Raw genomic sequence first — 10247 nt, 5'->3', positions numbered from 1 at the left:
TGTTTCTCCAAAATGGCCGCCAAGTCACCCGACAAGTCACCCGACCGCTCACCCGACCGCTCACCCGACAAGTCACCCGACAAGTCAACTGACCGCTCAACTGACAAGTCACCCGACAAGTCACCCGACAAGTCAACTGACCGCTCAACTGACACATCAGATGGTCACCAGCTGACCATATTAAATATGGCCACCACACACACTACACCAGACATTGTTTGGTGGTCATCAGAGAACTCTCCAGTATGCCTTCTTGACTAAGCGAGTGTTATCTGGGTCCTGTGCTATATTAAGGACATACCGTTAATAGATTGTAGAACACATGTTGTTTGATAAAAAAAAAGTATTTAGTCAGCCAAAATTCTGAAAATCACTGAGACAGGGACTCAGGTCACATCACAATCTAGATAGACAGATAAGTGATTTCACAGCCTGAACCCTCACGTCTTCAACATGATCATCCAGAACCCTCACGTCTTCAACATGATCATCCACAACCCTCACGTCTTCAACATGATCATCCAGAACCCTCACGTCTTCAACATGATCATCCAGAACCCTCACGTCTTCAACATGATCATCCAGAACCCTCACGTCTTCAACATGATCATCCAGAACCCTCACGTCTTCAACATGATCATCCAGAACCCTCACGTCTTCAACATGATCATCCAGAACCCTCACGTCTTCAACATGATCATCCAGAACCCTCACGTCTTCAACATGATCATCCAGAACCCTCACGTCTTCAACATGATCATCCAGAACCCTCACGTCTTCAACATGATCATCCAGAACCCTCACGTCTTCAACATGATCATCCAGAACCCTCACGTCTTCAACATGATCATCCAGAACCCTCCCGACTACAACATGACCCAGAACCCTCCCGTCTTCAACATGATCCAGAACCCTCATGACTACAACATGATCCAGAACCCTCATGACTACAACATGATCCAGAACCCTCATGACTACAACATGATCCAGAACCCTCCCGACTACAACATGACCCAGAACCCTCCCGACTACAACATGACCCAGAACCCTCCCGTCTTCAACATGATCCAGAACCCTCATGACTACAACATGATCCAGAACCCTCATGACTACAACATGATCCAGAACCCTCATGACTACAACATGATCCAGAACCCTCATGACTACAACATGATCCAGAACCCTCATGACTACAACATGACCCAGAACCCTCATGACTACAACATGATCCAGAACCCTCATGACTACAACATGATCCAGAACCCTCATGACTACAACATGATCCAGAACCCTCATGACTACAACATGACCCAGAACCCTCATGACTACAACATGACCCAGAACCCTCATGACTACAACATGACCCAGAACCCTCATGACTACAACATGACCCAGAACCCTCATGACTACAACATGACCCAGAACCCTCCCGACTACAACATGACCCAGAACCCTCATGACTACAACATGATCCAGAACCCTCACGTCCACAGCTGAGAAGCATCGTCATCTGTCCGTACGACCAGAATAAGTTCTAGCAGTTCAGTTCCAAGTATGAGAGGAGTTCTAGAATGTTTCCCGTGATGATGTAACAACAGTGCAGATTTAAAAACGGGCAGGTCCCTCCCTCCTCCCATGTACCATTACCAAACCCCCTGTATTACAAACCCTCTAGTCTGGCACACAGCCTACTACAGACTATTAATACCAGCTCTGTGTTCCAAATGGCACACCCTATATAGTGCACTATTCAGACTCATTTACACCTGCTGGCTACCACAACGGACACAGAGGTCGAGGGGTTAAATATGTGTCTACCGACATGCTGTTAAAGGTCAGGTTATTAGTGTGTGGCTAAGGAGTGCCTGACCAGAGGGTGTGGGCGTGCCTCAATAGTCCAGACGGGCTTCCTTTCTCTCCTCAGAGGATCAATTCATCCAAATCAGCACTTGAGTTCAGACAGAATGAATGTCAGATGAACGAAGAGTACATTCTAAATGACACCCTATTCCCTATATAGTGCACTACTTTTGACAAGGACTATTTTTGAGCAGCCCTATAGGCCCTGGTTAAAAGTAGTGCACTATCCCCTATAGGCCCTGGTTAAAAGTAGTGCACTATCCCCTATAGGCCCTGGTTAAAAGTAGTGCACTATCCCCTTTGGCCCTGGTTAAAGGTAGTGCACTATCCCCTATAGGCCCTGGTTAAAAGTAGTGCACTATCCCCTATAGGCCCTGGTTAAAAGTAGTGCACTATCCCCTATAGGCCCTGGTTAAAAGTCGTGCACTATCCCCTATAGGCCCTGGTTAAAAGTAGTGCACTATCCCTTATAGGCCCTGGTTAAAAGTAGTGCACTATCCCTTATAGGCCCTGGTTAAAAGTAGTGCACTATCCCCTTTGGCCCTGGTTAAAAGTAGTGCACTATCCCCTTTGGCCCTGGTTAAAGGTAGTGCACTATCCCCTATAGGCCCTGGTTAAAGGTAGTGCACTACATTAGGAATAGGGTGCCACTTAAGACGTACCCTGTCTATCTAAGATGAGGTCATCAGCTTCGAGAGCAGGGAGCCTGACAAGGCCTGATGCTGCCTCTGGTTTCATTAATTATTGGAATTGATTCGGCCAAGTGCATCTGCCTCTCTCTGTTCAGTGCGCTTTCTGTTTATGCAGTGGCCTCTGCTCAGTTCGGCAGCTGCGCGACTGAGAGGGAGAAGCCTGTGTGCTTCGTGGGTTACCGGATCTTTTTTTCCCGGCAGTTTTAATTGAAGATCACTCCGCGACCAACACGATGCAGCGCTGTAGTTCAGCAGCAGATGATGCGCCGTCAGCCAATGACTTGATATTCTCAGTCGCCAGCTGTCATCTAATGTCGTCAAACTAGCCATAAATTCTGACTGAGCTCAATTGTCATGAAACACATATACAGCGATGAGTTTCTCGCTTTCATACAAACTTATAACGAGGAGCACCCACAATGGTATTTTGTGTGTGAAAGTGCTTAGTAATGAGTCTCGCATAAGGAATAAATTAATTAAACGACATGTCCTGAGCAAACATCCACAGCATGATGGTAAACCCAGGGAGGTCTTTCAGAGCAGGGCTGAAATGCTTCAGGAAACATCCACAGCATGATGGTAAACCCAGGGAGGTCTTTCAGAGCAGGGCTGAAATGCTTCAGGAAACATCCACAGCATGATGGTAAACCCAGGGAGGTCTTTCAGAGCAGGGCTGAAATGCTTCAGGAAACATCCACAGCATGATGGTAAACCCAGGGAGGTCTTTCAGAGCAGGGCTGAATGCTTCAGGAAACATCCACAGCATGATGGTAAACCCAGGGAGGTCTTTCAGAGCAGGGCTGAAATGCTTCAGGAAACATCCACAGCATGATGGTAAACCCAGGGAGGTCTTTCAGAGCAGGGCTGAAATGCTTCAGGAAACATCCACAGCATGATGGTAAACCCAGGGAGGTCTTTCAGAGCAGGGCTGAAATGCTTCAGGAAACATCCACAGCATGATGGTAAACCCAGGGAGGTCTTTCAGAGCAGGGCTGAAATGCTTCAGGAAACATCGCTTCGACAGTGGAAAAGTAATTCAGCTAGCAAGGCATTGTTGTCATTTTATAACAGAAATAAGGGAGTACTAACTAACTCTCATAGTAGTAGATGTGAGTTTCTCTTTCAAACAATCCCATGGCCTTGTACACAGCTAATAGCCAACCATCGCCAAAGCAAGTTAGTTAGCTACTAACCCTAAGTAACAGTACAGATGAAGATGAAAAATGATCAGGCCTACGGTACATTTTACTGTACAAATGATCAGGCCTACGGTACATCTTACTGTACAAAGGATCAGGCCTACAGTACATCTTACTGTAGAAAGGATCAGGCATACAGTACATCTTACTGTACAAATGATCAGGCCTACGGTACATCTTACTGTACAAAGGATCAGACATACAGTACATCTTACTGTAGAAAGGATCAGGCATACAGTACATCTTACTGTACAAAGGATCAGGCATACAGTACATCTTACTGTAGAAATGATCAGGCCTACAGTACATCTTACTGTAGAAATTATTGTTGAAAGAAAGTCTAGGTTGGAACTGTTGCTGTTAAAATTCAAGTCATGTTTTATTCTGAACTGGAATAAACTGATTGATCACATCACACAGATATAGACCAGAAAACACACACGCAGTCCTTTTCTGGTCTATATCTGTGTGATGTGATCAATCAGTTTATTCCAGTTCAGAATATAAAATATGTATTGTATTTTAACAGCAACGTGTCTATTCTGGGCTCTGTTTTTAGACAGTGTAACACGGAGGTCATTCTCAGCCTTGAAACTTTATCTGTACTTGTTTTTTAAGTACGCCAGAGTTGAGAAGCCCGACTCACATCAGTATGTGGTGCCAAACTGGACCAGAACATCTACTGCTTTCTCAGTCAGGCACGAGACCGCTTCCTGCTGTAGATGAGCAACCCAGAACTGTGTGTGAGTTTGCCTCAAACAGCGTCTTGCTTCAATCAGTTTAATCCAGTTCAGAATTAAAATGATGACTTGACTTCATCTTCACTGTTACTTAGGGTTGCACTATCAAAAAGCCTGTCTGTTCTGCATCTGTGTGATGTGATCAATCAGTTTGTTCCAGTTCAGAATGAAAATTATTTATTGAATTTTAACAGCAACAGTTACAACCTAGACAGATGTGCTTTTTAATGGGGTTTGTCTATATTGCATTTATTTGAGGTATAATGGCAATGAAATACACCGATATTTATGTATAGTTGCATATTTTCCTAAGCTTGGGTCCCAGGAAAACAGAATTCAGTGGGTTATTAATGTCCATTAACTATCTGGCCTGGTTGAGAGCAGAGAGCAACAGGCCCTGCTGTGCCTCATGCACCAGTGTGATGATGACTCAGGGAGTTTTACTCCAGTAGTTAAACATGACCCTGCCTGCCTCACGTCCTCCCTAACACACACACACACACACAGTAGTATTTTGGTATTTTATTAGTATCCCCGTTAGCTGTTGCACACACACACACACACACACACACACACACACACACACACACACACACACACACACACACACACACACACACATATATAGCAAAACAGACAACACTGAAACAAAGAGCAACCACACTATAATACTGTTTCCACGGCAGTAGAGAGAAGAGGTGTGACTCAACACTGTAATCACAGGTTGACTACAACACACACATTATCAACCCGATTATAGTTCTAATGTAGGCCTGGATCTTATCACTATTAAATACAAAATAAAGTCAAGGGACAATGTTTCAAATGTCAATGAACCTGTGACCTGTGACCTGGCCCGTGAATAGCAGCACAGCACACAAACCTTCCACAAAACAGTAGAAAAAATCTAGACCACAACTACATTAGGCCTATAGCTTATAGTCGGTTGACTTGACAGTGCTGTGACAACACATCTGTGTGTTCGTGTCTCTCAGTATGAGCGGCCAGCTAATGGTCGGTCATAGAGGCTCCAGTGTTTCAACACACAAAGCACCTCTACGGTCACGTGAAGCGTTCCCGGAACAATGGGTTGACAGAGAGACAGACGCGCTGTTGATTTTAGGAAAACAAACTGCCCGTTTGTCTGTTCCCATTTGATTCACTTGTCACACAACATGTCCTGGACATCATGACGAAATCAACATGTTGTGTACAAATACAACAGAGAGAAAAAAAAATAACATTACACCGAAACGTCCATAAATAAAACGTATATCCGAAAACAAAAGAATGCTTTATGTCATAGGCCCCTATATAATTATTTATGTCTAACTTCCTTATGCCGAATTAACAAATCACCATACTACACGATAATAGAATACTAGCGGAGATTATGACGTCGTTTCATTTCCCCCTCCGTCTCAGTAACCGACCTCGATCGACCACCACTATAATAAACACTTACCAAGAATCGCAAAGCAGGCGATCCCGACAAGGAATGGACATGTTCGAGTCATGTTTCAGGTCCAGAGTTCAGTTTAACGGATAGCACACACCGCTTGTCCAAAGCAGCTGTTCAGGCAGTGCAACAACAACCCAGAAAAGTAAAGATCGACCTTCCTTTTCCTCTTATTCGGTCCACTTTTATATGGCGGTTATTTAATATTTTTTCATATTCTTGGTCCTGTTTTCGGAGCAGGTTGCAGAAGTCGGACAGTATCGCTCCCTTTCATGTCCTTAATACCAGGAGGGAACGTCCAGTCACGTGAACCAAGCTTTAGAACCACCCAGCACCGTCACGTGAGGCAGCCAGCGACACCCTCTTATTACAGCCGGATGGCGACCGACACCTCCCCTCCCTGACACAACTCAGTACTGTGCTACTACTGGCGAACCCTGCTCAAATCAGAATCTACTGTAAAATACTGTATCATAGAATGTGTTATTTCGTTTTGGATATTTGAAAACAACGTCAGCTAAAAACAACAGCTATTTATAGGCCAAGGGAGGCCCCTAACAACCCTAAAAAGGAAAAAAACATATGTAACATTTAACATTTAAGTCATTTAGCAGACGCTCTTATCCAGAGCGGATAAACAAGTACTAATGATCTAGTAGATGTGTTTTATGTTGCGTTAACTATGTATACTGCTGTCTTGGCTCACTTGGAAAATATGTCAATGTGACCTGTCTGGTTAAATAAAGGATGGTGGCCAATGTTTTATAACTGGTCTGCGATCTATGTGGAGAGAGAGATATAAAACCCAGTGTCTTATAGTAGAGGAAAGGCAGACAGCAGTAGTCAGTCTTATAGTAGAGGAAAGGCAGACAGCAGTAGTCAGTCTTATAATAGAGAGGAAAGGCAGACAGCAGTAGTCAGTCTTATAGTAGAGAGGAAAGGCAGACAGCAGTAGTCAGTCTTATAGTAGAGAGGAAAGGCAGACAGCAGTAGTCAGTCTTATAGTAGAGGAAAGGCAGACAGCAGTAGTCAGTCTTATAGTAGAGAGGAAAGGCAGACAGCAGTAGTCAGTCTTATAGTAGAGGAAAGGCAGACAGCAGTAGTCAGTCTTATAGTAGAGAGGAAAGGCAGACAGCAGTAGTCAGTCTTATAGTAGATAGGAAAGGCAGACAGCAGTAGTCAGTCTTATAGTAGAGAGGAAAGGCAGACAGCAGTAGTCAGTCTTATAGTGGAGAGGAAAGGCAGACAGCAGTAGTCAGTCTTATAGTAGAGGAAAGGCAGACAGCAGTAGTCAGTATTATAGTAGAGGAAAGGCAGACAGCAGTAGTCAGTCTTATAGTGGAGAAAGGCAGACAGCAGGGAAGAGTACCGCCCTGGGCAGTCGGCTGACTATTTCAGTGTTTCAAATGGCACCCTATTCCCTATAGGGGCTCCGGTGAAAAGTAATGCACTAAATAGGGACTAAGGTGCCGTTTGGGATATAAGCAATATCAAGGCGAGATATGAGACAACTGATGCCTCGCCTTCAGTTAGTTTGACTTTCGTCTTCGTCCGTCTATTCCAGGGATCAACTAGATTCAGATGCGGGCTGATAATACAAATATTTGTAGACTGCAATTTAACAGTAAGAAGCCCAAACATATATTTCAAATCAAATCACATTTTATTTGCCACCTGCGCCGAATACAACTGGTGTAGACTTCACTGTGAAATGCTTGATTACAAGCCCTTAACCAACAACGCAGTTTTAAAATAATGGTAACAAGAGGAATGAAATACACAATGGAGCTCCATACAGGAAGTACCAGATCAATGTGGAGCTCCATACAGGAAGTACCAGATCAACGTGGAGCTATATACAGGAAGTACCAGATCAACGTGGAGCTATATACAGGAAGTACCAGATCAACATGGAGCTATATACAGGAGTACCAGATCAATGTGCAGAGGTACGAGCTATTTGAGGTAGATATGTACATGAAGGCAGGTTAAGTGACAAGGCATTATAGATAAGATTGAAATGAGTGTGTTCTGTGTGTGCGGGTTTTATTTGACCAAAACAACATGGTTGATTTCTTCAGGGGTCCTGGCCAGTAAGGTTGATTTCTTCAGGGGTCCTGGCCAGTAAGGTTGATTTCTTCAGGGGTCCTGGCCAGTAAGGTTGATACAAGCAGCAGCAGCTCCTCTGTCTCATCACTAAGCCACATACAACCTGTTCTGTTGGGAGGAGAGGAGGGGCAGCCTCACTGAAGATGAGAACCGCAATAGTTTAAAATACTTTGCTTTTCTGTACTTGTGAAATAATTTTATTATTCAAATAGCAAACTGCTGGTAAACAGACTTAGTTTTGGTTGAGATGGAGAGGAGACAAGAGAAAGCCACTTTAGACACCCAGGGATGAGGAGAGTTTGGGGGGGGGGGTGATTCCACAACAGCGCCAAAAGGAGATAAGCTGGGACCAGAACCTCTGACATCACAGGCCAATCACACTCCTCCTCCTACAGCAAGGATCATTTGTTTCTGAGGAATGACTTCACAGGCAGAATTACTCCGCTTCAGAGCCATGGCCTGTCATCCTGGCCTGGAGCCATGCCCTGTCATCCTGTAGCCTGGAGCCATGCCCTGTCATCCTGTAGCCTGGAGCCATGCCCTGTCATCCTGTAGCCTGGAGCCATGCCCTGTCATCCTGTAGCCTGGAGCCATGCCCTGTCATCCTGTAGAGCCATGCCCTGTCAGCCTGCCTGGAGCCATGCTGGAGCCATGCCCTGTCATCCTGTAGCCTGGAGCCATGCCCTGTCATCCTGTAGCCTGGAGCCATGCCCTGTCATCCTGTAGCCTGGAGCCATGCCCTGTCATCCTGTAGCCTGGAGCCATGCCCTGTCATCCTGTAGCCTGGAGCCATGCCCTGTCATCCCTGTCAGCCTGGAGCCATGCCCTGTCATCCTGTAGCCTGGAGCCATGCCCTGTCATCCTGTGCCCTGTCAGCCTGGCCTGGAGCCATGCCCTGTCATCCTGGAGCCATGCCCTGTCAGCCTGGCCTGGAGCCATGCCCTGTCATCCTGTAGCCTGGAGCCATGCCCTGTCATCCTGTAGCCTGGCCTGGAGCCATGCCCTGTCATCCTGTAGCCTGGAGCCATGCCCTGTCAGCCTGTAGCCTGGAGCCATGCCCTGTCAGCCTGTAGCCTGGAGCCATGCCCTGTCAGCCTGGCCTGGCCTGGAGCCATGCCCTGTCAGCCTGGCCTGGCCTAGCCATGCCCTGTCAGCCTGGCCTGGAGCCATGCCCTGTCAGCCTGGCCTGGAGCCATGCCCTGTCAGCCTGGCCTGGCCTAGCCATGCCCTGTCAGCCTGGCCTGGAGCCATGCCCTGTCAGCCTGGCCCTGGAGCCATGCCCTGTCAGCCTGGCCCTGGAGCCATGCCCTGTCCCTGTCAGCCTGGCCTGGAGCCATGCCCTGTCAGCCTGGCCTGGAGCCATGCCCTGTCAGCCTGGCCTGGAGCCATGCCCTGTCAGCCTGGCCTAGAGCCATGCCCTGTCAGCCTGGCCTAGAGCCATGCCCTGTCAGCCTGTAGCCTGGCCTAGAGCCATGCCCTGTCAGCCTATAGTCTGGCCTAGAGCCATGCCCTGTCAGCCTATAGACTGGCCTAGAGCCATGCCCTGTCAGCCTATAGTCTGGCCTAGAGCCATGCCCTCATCCTGTCAGCCCATGCCCCGTGTAGTCTGGCCTAGAGCCATGCCCTGTCAGCCTGTAGCCTGGCCTAGAGCCATGCCCTGTCAGCCTATAGTCTGGCCTAGAGCCATGCCCTGTCAGCCTGTAGTCTGGCCTAGAGCCATGCCCTGTCAGCCTGTAGTCTGGCCTAGAGCCATGCCCTGTCAGCCTGTAGTCTGGCCTAGAGCCATGCCCTGTCAGCCTGTAGTCTGGCCTAGAGCCATGCCCTGTCAGCCTATAGTCTGGCCTAGAGCCATGCCCTGTCAGCCTATAGTCTGGCCTAGAGCCATGCCCTGTCAGCCTGTAGTCTGGCCTAGAGCCATGCCCTGTCAGCCTGTAGCCTGGCCTAGAGCCATGCCCTGTCAGCCTGTAGCCTGGCCTAGAGCCATGCCCTGTCAGCCTGTAGCCTGGCCTAGAGCCATGCCCTGTCAGCCTATAGTCTGGCCTAGAGCCATGCCCTGTCAGCCTGTAGTCTGGCCTAGAGCCATGCCCTGTCAGCCTATAGTCTGGCCTAGAGCCATGCCCTGTCAGCCTGTAGTCTGGCCTAGAGCCATGCCCTGTCAGCCTATAGTCTGGCCTAGAGCCATGCCCTG

The 10247-nt window shown here is 47.4% G+C and overlaps 1 pseudogene; it reads right to left on the bottom strand.

The window, feature by feature from the left end:
* Window positions 1-6269, bottom strand: part of LOC124023379 — a 31374-nt pseudogene extending 25105 nt beyond the window's left edge.
* Window positions 6270-10247: the final 3978 nt, after the last annotated feature.

Source organism: Oncorhynchus gorbuscha, unplaced genomic scaffold (genome assembly GCF_021184085.1).
Source record: "Oncorhynchus gorbuscha isolate QuinsamMale2020 ecotype Even-year unplaced genomic scaffold, OgorEven_v1.0 Un_scaffold_1618, whole genome shotgun sequence".
Lineage (NCBI taxonomy): Eukaryota > Metazoa > Chordata > Actinopteri > Salmoniformes > Salmonidae > Oncorhynchus > Oncorhynchus gorbuscha.
The sequence above is the reverse complement of the archived record's forward strand: the minus strand, read 5'-3'. Positions and strand labels throughout refer to the sequence as shown.